We start from the raw sequence: 12,206 nt of genomic DNA, 5'->3' as shown, positions 1-12,206 counted from the left end.
TAATATTTTCAAGCTTGAGGAGATAATACCATGGAAGATAAACCCGAAAAAAATTATATACATATTTTTGGAAACAACATTTTATAGAGCCTCTATTTATGAAAAAAATATTTGGTACACAGTAACTTCTGCAATTGTGAAGGTGTCTTAAAAATTAATTGATTCTAATTACCAAGATCCTTAGAATTCATTTCTAAGCACCGACTTACCTCAGTTATGCTTAACACCCATTCCTTGCTTAGCACGTTCCATTGGGTCTTTGTGCTAATGGAATTTGCATTATATGAGACCATTTAACATTGGGAAGAACACAGGGATGTGTTCCCAGTAGAATAGGTGTTGGGTATTGAATTTCCTAAAAAATATATATATTCCAATTAATAGCCTCAGAAAACCTTATTCATGTAAACATTCATAGTTTAAAATATCTTGAAAGATAGTAGTCATGAAAGACATTTTCTCTTGTTTAAAAAAATTCGTACGTGCTATTGAAATTCCATCCTTTCAAGCGGGTGCAGGATTCGTAATGCATTGCCGGCTGTTGACGAATTTTGGAACCAGTCTAAAAACAATTGTTGTGCCACCCAGGCCCTTTTGTTGCTCATCCAAATGACAGGCAAAAGCTACTTTGAATCAGGGGCCTGGAGCGCTCCTCCGCTCCGCTATACTCCGGCTCCATTGTCGGAGCGGAGCAGTTCAATTCCTACTGCTCCGCTCCGGAGCGGAGCGACGACAATGGGACCTAGGTGCTCCACTCCGGAGCGGAGCATTTCTTGCGAGAACTCCACTCCAGCAGGAATGGAACTGCTCCGCTCCGACAATGGAGCCGTAGCAGAACACAAACGTCAATGCTTCGCTTCTTGGCGGGAAGTCGACGTATGCACGCTTCTGCAGCCGTGAAACGCATCGGATATTCCCTGCGGCTATTTTTACGTTGAGTTATTAATCCAAATTCTACGTGATTTGCGGTATTATTTAATACCAATACATTTAAATTTACAAATAGTATTATGTAAAAAAAGTATTTGTTTTAGGCGTGACTTAATGGAACCTTCTTGACACGATGAAAAGTAAAGATTAAAAAAAAAATTGTGTGCGGCTGTTTATTCTGTCTTCTGTGCATTTGTACCAGACGATGACGTGCCACGTCGAAACCTAGGTCGTAAATTAAATATTTATGCGGAATTAAAAAGTTTTCTTTACTTTTCATTACGTAAATAATACTTTTCAAATTGGGCAGTCCAATATGTGTTCTATTTAAATACCTTGCATTAGATACTTTTGAATAATAAACAATTATAGTGATTATCTTAAGGATTAATACAATACGATAGTCGATAATCGCAATCAATGTTGTTTTATAATTTGACAGGCTTTGTGTCGCCATTTTAATAATTTATTAATTTTACTATCTCATTATAAAATTCTTTGTCGGGCGATATTAAAAAATAAAAATGCTGTAGGCTAATATTATCTATATTCTGGGATATCGTTTTTTTTACGATGCCATAACGTAGTACGTTTAAAATGTTAACGATGTGGCCCTTCGTTGGGTGGAAATAGCATTTCTAATGAAATTTTACAATACATATGTACTTGGATTTAAAAGTAATATATATTTTAACCAAAGCCCATAATTTTTTCCGAATAACATGCTTTGTAATTAGAGGTTCTTCTGAGCAATGTCTGTCTGTTAAACTGAATTCCGCGATAACACCTATTTTGAAATGTAGTCTTTCTTTCCCAAACAATGCAAGCATTTATTTACAAATGGTATATCTTTTGTACATTTACAAATGGTACCGATTTTTATGATACAATTGCATAACAGTTGTATTTAAACTTCTTGTATACAGATGATTCGCAATTCAGTTGTAATAAAAAGGCAAAATACAAGGGAAACACAAATTTTCAATACCTTTGTAATAAATCTTTAATTAATTTTAATTATAATCTTTAGATTGTAAAATGATGGAAAATTGATATTTATAACTATAGAAAAATAATAGCATAATTTCATAATTGCAGACGACTTTTATTCATGAAAATATCGTAAAAATTATGGCATGAAACGGCCTTGGTAACCATAAGTTGTTGATTTTTTACTCAACAGAGAGGATCACAATAAAATAAAGTTTGGATTCACGAGCGCATAACTTCGGAATACGCTCTTTTTCTTGCTCATAAGTGTGAAAAACATCAACAAAATCAAGATAAAATATCTATTTATACCCTACAAGGCGAGTTAGTTAAGGCCAGGTATATGGCAGTATTGTCAAATATTCCATCTATCATCTCTGAATTTTATTGATAGCTAAGAATAGTATGTAAAACATGTAATAATCAACGATAAAAATCATGTTCACAAAATTAAATTATTTTATTAGTTTATTATGTTTCTCCAATGCCATTAAAACCCGCATAAATAATAATCATTGTGAATTATTGTTGCGGCCAGGAAAGAATGTACATTATACACGTGAAAGATAAAAATCGCAGTTGGCGTAATTGCTGTGAAGACATTATATAACATGTTGAAAGGTTTTACCTACGTATTCTTAAACGTATGCTTAAAATTTCAAACATAGCGGAAAGTAGTGCATCACTTAATTTTGGTTTCCAATTAAATTTTCGTTATAATGGTTGATTTGGCTATGGACATATTGATGAATATTAGTCAACTTTTACAAGGGTATCATTATGCTAAGAATCCGATATTTCTTTATGAAATGATGTATTCTAAATAAAAATGTCAAGAAGGGAATTGCTATTAAATATCGCTGTGCCATCACGTGCGGGTAACCCTTCATTATATTTAAATCTATTAATAAGTTTTATTATGGTTATTTCTATTAATAATTAATTATGGTTAATTCTATTTGGAAAATACGCACTTCCAGGTGGCAATAGAATTTATGGAACAAAGTTAACACAAAATTAATACCGGAGCGGAGCAGCATCATAGCAATTCGCTCCGCTCCGAGGAGCTCCGACATGCCCTCCACCCGAGTGCTCCGCTCCGACATTGCTCCGACCTACTCCGCTCCGCTCCGGCCGGAGCGGAGTGGAGCACCCCGGAGCAACAATTAAAATTTGCTCCGCTCCACTGCTGCTCCAGGTCCCTGCTTTGAATACCATTTTATTGGTCGTGGAATTTGTGAATGATAAATTATAACTGGCTTTAATTTAAGTCCCTCGATGCATTAGCACCAAGCAGCAATGTGGAAAGGTCTTTAAATGCCTTGAAAGCAGACCCAGGGTTTTCTTCCCTCAGGGTTCCCACTCAACCGTGAAAACCTTAAAACTGTGAATAAGCCGTGAATTTCTTCTACCGTGAAAAAACCTGGAAACAGCTGTGAATTTCGTCATTCAACCTTAAAAATCTCTCAAACTTGATTGTAGAACTACGATTGAAAGAGCAATAGAAAAATTGAAATTTCGATCATGTTTCAAGGTCAGTCATGCGCAGGCACTGTCCACGCATTTATCTGCACACGCATGTTCTAAGCGCAATTGTTGGTCCGTGTGCCGTGATGACACATTGACCTTAAGCCTGTACCAAAGCCGGAAGACTGGGAGCCAAAATGTTCATTAACCCTGGCGAAAATTCAGACACTTCTTAATTTCCATGGCACCCTGGCCCCTCCATTTTCCCGCTCTCAAACTTAAGCCGGAGCTGAATTTTGCTAGCGACGTCAGGAGAGATAGCACTTTTATTGCTACGTTTGCATTCTGTCACGTTTGTAAAATTTTTAGTTAACGTGCGGCCGATGATCGTTACGCGATCAATATTTCTGCCTAAAATTTCTATAAACCGTGAATTTGACGACATCTAGACCGTGAAAACCTGGAAAAAACCGTGAATTTTATATTTTAGTTTGGGTGGGAACCATGTCTCTGATAATGAAAGAACAAGATTGCATTCTCTTCCAAAACAATCCCATTTGTTGAAGTTAACTAAACTAGTTGAGGGGGAAAGGAGCCTCTCTATCATACCTTGCAGTTCATGAGAAAATCTTGCAGTGACTGTTCTATCAGCTCTGGCAAATTCACCTGATACCACAGCACTAATACACCTGCTTGTAGTTTAAAATTCTGGATTCAACTGGAGCTTTCACTAAATGTTTCGGAGCAATCACCTCCCTCATCATCTTTTATGGATTCAAATAAAGCTTTTGCACATATAACTGCCTGTGATATATGAACATCATTTCAATGTTTATTGTAAATCCAAGTAATTAGAAGCCCTTCCGTTTTTTTCAGCTATGAACTTCGCGTACATGTTGACCACTTTGCTGAAGTTGGTTTGGCTGATGTCTCGGATGTTTTAACCTCGTCTTTATTCAGAATAATAGTGCGGACTGTTGACGTCGTGAGCTTAAACTTACATGCAATATCGCTTTGACGCTCTCCACTTTCAAAGCAATAACTGGATAACTTATTTATTTTTCTGTCCGCATTCCTATTTTTTGTGATTGTTTACTTAGCATTTACTCCATACAGCTGTATCAAAATCACCTGCTACTGCTGAACAACTGCCACACTGTATTTATGAGATGCAGAGGGCCTACGACGGCTGGAAAGGAACAAAGCCAATGTGCTTTGAGACTCTCTCTCAGACCCTTATACATGTTGATGCTATTCATACACAACTCGGCCACCCCTCCCCCATGAACACTGATGACCTTGAAGGCTTTAGGGTGGATCCTTTATGGGGAAGTCAAATCGTCGGATAGCTTATGATGGCAAAAATGACATCTTTAACCGCATAGCTCTAAAAAAAACTCATTTCCATTAGCTCCGAACTCAATTAATGCTCTAAATTAATTAATGTCATTCAGTTAATGAGATGAGATAAATTACTTCGGTAGGTTGGCTATCTGAACGCAGGACAAGTAATTTTTTGGCCTTCGCACTGCAATGGATTTTGACGACTATATAAATAAAGAGTAAGATTTGAGGCAAGCAATACTATTACAGTAGACTCTCCTTAATACGAACAATGTTACGATGAAGTCTCGTTACTATGAAGCAATTTGTTGGTCATACGAAAAGGCCTATCCAATCTATAATAAAAGAAATGTTATAATGAAATTACAAACCTCAGTCCCAGTCCTGGCGGTCACAAAAGGAACTTTATTATGTACGAAGTTCGGCAAAAAAGCAACGGCATTTAGGTGGATATACACTATGCTACGTTATCATCATTGATCTACGTTTAAGTCCTCATCTTGTACTGTGCTCAAGAGCGACAATTTTGGTTCTTTCTTCAGTAAGTGATACTTCAATATGCATGCAACATCATATAATAAGCTTCATTCCTACGCACATTGGATTTACGAACTTTCAGAGATACGAACATTCGAAAAATTCAAGTGCGCTCGAAATTTCAAATTTGGCGCCTTTAGAGTTTGCCGATGCGACACTGCATGGCGTAGAGGAACTAGCACTTTGGGCGTAATCTGAACGAATATCATTTAATCCGGTGTGAAGTTAGGAACTGTTCAGCGTTTCGCTCATTTTTTCTTCCCACGGACAGTGATTTTTTCCGTTCCGGCTACGTTGCAAGCTAGATCAGTTCATCACAATGGTGCGATAATGCATGATTGTGATGCAGTGTTGCATTCTGCTGGATAACCACTTTCCTCGATGCCTTGTATAGGTTTATCAACTTAGGGGCAAGGTCTCGGAATGCATTGTCCTCGTTTATCAAGGACTAGCGCATAATTCAATCGTGTATATTACACTTGACTCTGAAGATTTTAAGCACGGGAGATTGAAGAGACAAGAAATTTCGACGAAGTGTGTTTTTTTTTTTTCTTTTGATGATTCCTAAAAGAAACGTTCATACAAATTTAATTATAATGAACCTTCGGATTTTTGGTCCCGTGAACTTTGTAATATCGAAAGTCTACAGCAATGTGCGTAAAATGAGAGTAATTGCATGTGTAGGTTGCGCAAGTTCACATTTTATCAATAGAATGTTAAGGTTATTTCATTTGGCAATGCAGCATTGGGAAGTTTCCCCGAGGAATGAATTTGCAGCACATCGAAATTGCACTAATAGAAATTGCGTTAAGCAAGGCATGGGTGTACTTCTTTCTAATAAGGGGCTGAAGTCAATTTGTTCTGGGCCTAATACAGGTTGGTCTTTTGGTATAATTAAATCCCAATTCTTTGTATAAATCCTTGGATGTTGCAATAATATCTTCCTCAAGTGCAGTTCCTTATAGTACCGTATAAGCTCGTGTAAGAGGCGCACCTTTTTTCCCAGATGTTGCAGCCGAAAATGGGGGTGCGCCTCTTACACAAACTTCTTATCTTCCCCCCCTCCCCTTCACCGGTTGCAAGTTCAAGGGGAACTGAGTGGCCTTGGTTTTCAGCGTGAGTCAGTCATCTGAAACCCTGGGTCAAAATCAAGCGGCAGGCAGGGGAGTTTCTCCCTTAGTGACGTATTTTTAAAATGCTCCTGTTTGAATTTTTTGCAAGCATCGCGCCGTCACGTCGGTACCCCAGACGTGAACATTGAAAAGATCGCGCGGGGTAATTCGCTCCGGAGCGCGCGCTAAATTTATTGCCGCGAGTGGGCATCCCGCGGCATTTATACTGCATATAGTAATATTGGTGTCCAAACCTGCGGTTGAAAAAATTCGAACGAGTGTGCTCACTGCTGGACTTAATGGTGGATAGAAGAAATCGGAAATGTTTATAAGTGAAGAGCGCTGAAGGAGAGGTCGAGGGGAAGAGGGCTCCCTCCCCTCCGTATTTAAAGCTACGAGCGAAGGAGAAAGGGAAGAACACGTCCGATCTTGCATGTGACGTCGTTGCCTTTAAAGCGAAGGGGCGAAGGCGCAGCAATGTGATATACGCAGTTTGCGTTGCCTGAGTTTCCAGTCCGTCTCGTCTTGTTTGAATGCGCTTATGCTACGCTTGTTTCTTCCGAAATTGTGCTGTTTGGACTATGTTGAATATTAATAGCCTTATTTTAGCTATAAATCTTTGTGTCAATCAATTAGAGCTCAAAAAACTTAAATGCTGTAAGATATACGTCGCGTTAGGTCTAATTCTTTTTAGAACCTCGTGCGTGTCATACAATTGCTGAAAGATATCGAGATATCTTCGAGCTCAGAAGGTGACTCACGTAGCATTTGACCTCCAGAAACTCGGGGAATTGAACCTGGTAGACCGAAAAAGGTCAGTTGGTGGAATGGGGTAGGGATGAAACACGTTTACATTGTTCCCCTGTAACTTGATATTTTCCTGTGGAGTCTCGGAAAGGAAAAAAACGGCAGAGGCATTAGCTGATGGAGAGCCGATTGTAGTTCCGTTGGGCTCCTTGCACACACACCGATTTTGGACGGCCGGTAAAATATTGGCCGATATTTTACCGGCGAAGCGATGCTTGCACACACGCCGGATTTTTACCGGTCAAACGATACGTTGCTAAGTTTTTGAGCCGGCGCCCGCGATCCACAGTGACAATAGCCGGCAGCTAACCGGCATTTTGCCGGTGCCGGCGTGTTGTCGGTATGTGTGCAAGCTCCAATGCTCTCCCATTGTTCACCATTGGAATGTGGACGGCCGATATTTTACCGGCCGTCCAAAATCGGTGCGTGTGCAAGGGGCCTTAAATCTATGACATGGTTATTATCCTACGGCGCTGAGATTGCCCCGATTGTTGTTCAATCTCTTGGGAAAGCTCATGCCATTTGCCTGTCGTGTTTTGCCTTAAAATTTTCCACGACTGCAATTCTATTGCTATACTCCTGCGAGAGCTTTTAAACAAAATTGTTCGTGAGTAGGACAAGCAACGTAGAGCGATGGCGTATGCAAAGAGAGGATCGGAACTCTTTCTACTCCCTCTTATGCCGCCGCAGTTATCAAAATTTCCTTTTTCAAATAGTACTGAAAGAGGACATTTCGATAACTGTCGAAATTCCAGGCATACGTCTGCAACACCGCACGATAGGATAAAAAAAGTCGCAAAAATTTTTTTCTTTATAGCTTCGATCCTCAAAATAGGGGTGCGCCTCTTACACGTGTGCGCCTCTTACACAAGCTTATACGGTATTTCTCTTCCTTCCTCAAGTTCCTTATATTTCAGTTGAAAGTGACCAGATAAAATAATGATTGCCAATTTTGTTCTATTTGTTGTTTGCATTTTTTCCGATCGTAAATGTGACTCTCATACAAACCATGAAGTTATTTCTTGCCTTTGATAGAATAGATATTATCCAAACCCACGTTACATTTTTGTGTGAATAAAGTCTAGGTACGGGATGGAGAATGGTGAGTGGGACAACAATGTGTATGCATGCTCTGTTAGTCTTATTTAGTAATTTGGATTGGTTGAAACAATTGTATCCTGGTTGGGTCTGGAATTAAATCTCCAAGTACTATTTCTTATGGCTCTTGCATTATTTTAGAAATGAGATGTGGGTAGAGGTAGTTTGTGCTCATGTTAGCATGAAATCAAACCAAATACTGTATTTGCATGAATCTAAGGCCCTTTTTTGGTATCCCAATAGAGAAATATTTAGTTTTAAAAAATAATTATGGTATATTTCCAAAAATCCCTTATGTTAAGACCTCCTTTAATTATTGAGGACGAAAGGAGGCCATACCTATATTGAAGCACAAGTACTTTTTTGAATGCGTCGTGGACTTAATTTTTTGCTATAATGTCATTTTCAAAGGTTGATTGAGATATTTTTGTAATTGGTAACCAAAGTCTATTTCTGTCATGTTCAGTTTTAAATCCACCTATTTTGAAGAATTCAAAGCAATGTCGTTGTAATCATGATGATTCTTTTGTTTCCGTAAAATAAGAATTTCTGCTTGCAAAGAACTTGTGAAACTTGCGAAAGCTCACCGATACACCTGAATTTTGAAATTTATCTTGAAAGTCATATTCAAGGCATCATTTTCTTTTACAACTAATCCTAATCCCTAGTTTCATTGTATTTCCCAGTGTGTGCCACTGAAGCATTAGAAAGATTAAAAATGTATTAAGTGATAGTTTTTATTTTCCATTTGCTATTCTGAAATTTAAAGCAATGACATCCTTGTGAAGTGAGATTAATCAGCACTTTTCTGAAAAATTTCATCACCTAGAAAAATTACGGCAGGCCAGTATATAAACTCATGGTCAATTGAAGTTATGAGATGAAAATATGGAAATAACATTTATGAAATCACTATCTAGCCACAAGAGATGGAGAGGAGGCAATTGAAAAAAGGGTGCTTTTACAAGCCTAACTCACAGTTAAGTAGGTGAACTCGGAAAGATGACAGAAGTGATCCTGGCGTCTGATTGAATCCGGCCAAATCTTTGCTTGCTGCCTAAAAATGTTTTTTCTTTAACACTAGAACTACCGATGGAGTCATTTTGACTCCTCGCCATTTTAATTTCTCTGCCCTGTCTAAAATTTTCCGAATTCCGGCCTGAAATTCCGTGACTTTTATTCATTTTCGACACAAAATAAGGCTGTGCGATTAAAATAATTCTAGAAAATAAAATAGTGCACGTTTTTCAAAATTTACCTGTAACTACCAAAGGGAGTCATTTTGACTCCCTAATGTATTTTGCTTGTCTTTTCACCAAATAGTGATATTTATACAAGTTTTTATCTCTTCTTATGTCAATAATAATTAATATAAATCAATCAAAGGCTTAAATACACAATTATTTCCCTTTTGGCTCATATTTGCGAGACTTTGAAAGCATTTCTTATTTTACGGGTCTGTGTTTGGATCTACAAACTATGTGAATGTCCTGATATTATTTTACCTTGCGATAGAGTGGTGAATATGCAATTCATAGCATTTTCAAATCCATGTGTTTAGAATCCGTTGTGTCTGTCCCTCCTCCGTTACCCCTTCCTTCTCGCCGCCCACCTTTGCCGCCGCCCGCTAATACTGTGCATTGCGCTGCAGCACTTTTATTTCAGCCTTGACTGCGTGGAAGTTGATTTTCAAATATGAAATAGTACCTCTGATATACCGATTCCCCAGAAAAATTGATACACTGATGAACCAGGAAAATAAATCAGTAGAATGAAATAAAGTTACTGTCCTAGCACGTTCGGCTCTGACAGCGCTGGCTGCCGGGTGCCGCACAGGAAAACCGTGCGCTGTCCTTTGCATTAGTGAATCCAGTGAACTCTCGAGTGGACTGCAAAACTCCTATGAAGCAAGGATTTCATTTTTCCTGACTGGGAGTATGGCTAGAAGAAGTAGGCGAAAGCGTGAAGAAGTCCTATCTATGTTGCATTCTATACCGGAAGGTGAATCGGAACGCGAAACAAAAGATCATTTCGGCTGTGACGAAGTCGAGGATTTTATTCCTCAAAACGTTTCTAGTGAGTCTGAAGATTCAGACAAAACACGTGCGAAATATAAGCAGTAATTTACATTTACTTTCCCTTTCATGGGTAGTTACAAAAAAAGGTATTATATACGATTATTTATCGTTTCGTTTATGCTGACTGACATAAAGCGATGTACAATTGTGGAACCACGCAGGCAAAATTACGAAGATTTTACACTTTCCGATGTGGAGCTAGTTGCATGTGTAGCTATATTTTATGCCCGAGGAATACCAGGTACAAATGATTACTCTATTGAGAGTATTTGGTCAAACGACTGGGGAATACCATTTTCTACAACGAACGACTAGGTTTGTTAACATTTTGCAATGTCTAAGAGTTGATGAGAAATCTAATTGATTCCAGCGGCTCAAAACTGTCAAGTTTTCCCTCTTTTCAATATTGTACGATAGATTCATAGAGAATTACATTGCTTGTTACAAACCTGGTCCGTACATTATAGTTGATGAACTACTTTTTCCCAGTGTAATTAGGTATATTTCACTCTGTACATTCCTTATAATCCGGACAAATACGGCCATGAATATTGGCTACCTGATGACAAGGAGAGCAAATATCTTGCAAATGCCTTCCCTTATGTTGGAAAAGGTAATTCACTTCATGCAGATTGCCGTTTAGCAGTACTGAAACCAATGCAACCATTTCTGAAAAAGGGCGAAATGTTACTGTATATAATTACTTTACCTCAGTCAAACTCGCTGAACAGCAAAAAAATCCAGGGTACTAGCATTGTGGGAAAGGTAAATAAAAGAGAATAGAAGAACCAAAAGAGATGAAATCACATATATACCACAAGAACGTCTACTCAGTGATAGCCTATCTACTCGTTGGAAAATACTCCCGACTTAGCAGGTGTTCATGGATAGTGTACTATGAGACTACCTAAAACATTTCGCGCAAGACGTTTTAGAAAAAGCTCGCTACAGAGTTGGCTGATCCTCATGTTAGATGTAGATAAAAGCGTTGCGTGTCCAATGCCGCAGATTCTTCTGACGGGTTACTGCAAAATAAGTATTTCCAGGCAAAACCAAAGTGCAAAAATAATCTATCAGTTGGGAATTGTAAGACCTGCCAAAAGTCTTTGTGTGGGCAATGAAAATGAACGACAATGCTTGAACTCTAAAGCACCTTAGACAAATGCGTGGCGTATCAACTGCATTTTTTTGCTTTATTTAATTATCTTCCCAACTACCATGTAGCCTAAGTAATATTTTTGATCATTCAAACAATATGATAAAATGTGTTGAAAAGTCTACGTTTGCTGTTTTATCCAATTCCTCCATTATAATTCTATTAAAACAAAATAACATGTAAGAAAAAAGAATTTCAAAGCAACACTGTCGAATTTCGCATTTAAAAAAAAATATATTTTTTTGTTAAAACGACGCGACGTCCGAAATATTGCAATTATTAACAAAAATGATAAACTAATGCAATCTATCAATAAAAACAGACATAAACAGCAAAAATAAACAATAATAAGGTAGGAGTCAAAATGACTCCATTCGGTAGTTCTAGGGGGGGTGTCAAGTCCGGTATTCCTAGTGTTAAAACATGAACTTGAAATAATTTAAATTATGGTGCTGCTATTTTTAACCTTGTTTTTTCGTTGCCAAGCTATCAGGCACCAAACTTGGGTATGCATGATTTTGATTATGCAATCTGCAATAGAAGTTGAGAACTTTGTATCAGATTATGAGCCATCTTTTCTGCAGGATTTGGGAGGGAGAAAAACCTCGTCCTGGATACATGCTAATACAGTGGTATGATTTAAGTCAATTAAAAATTTTTAGTGCTGTCCTTTGGATTTAGAACATA

At 38.1% G+C, this 12,206-nt stretch overlaps 1 protein-coding gene across 5 annotated transcripts in view; it reads left to right on the top strand.

Moving 5' to 3' along the window:
* Positions 1 to 12,206, top strand: part of LOC124158600 (GATOR complex protein Iml1) — a 102,746-nt gene that overhangs the window by 15,902 nt on the left and 74,638 nt on the right. The window lies entirely within an intron of this gene.

Source organism: Ischnura elegans, chromosome 5, assembly GCF_921293095.1.
Source record: "Ischnura elegans chromosome 5, ioIscEleg1.1, whole genome shotgun sequence".
NCBI lineage: Eukaryota > Metazoa > Arthropoda > Insecta > Odonata > Coenagrionidae > Ischnura > Ischnura elegans.
This window is presented reverse-complemented; position numbering and strand designations above follow the sequence as displayed.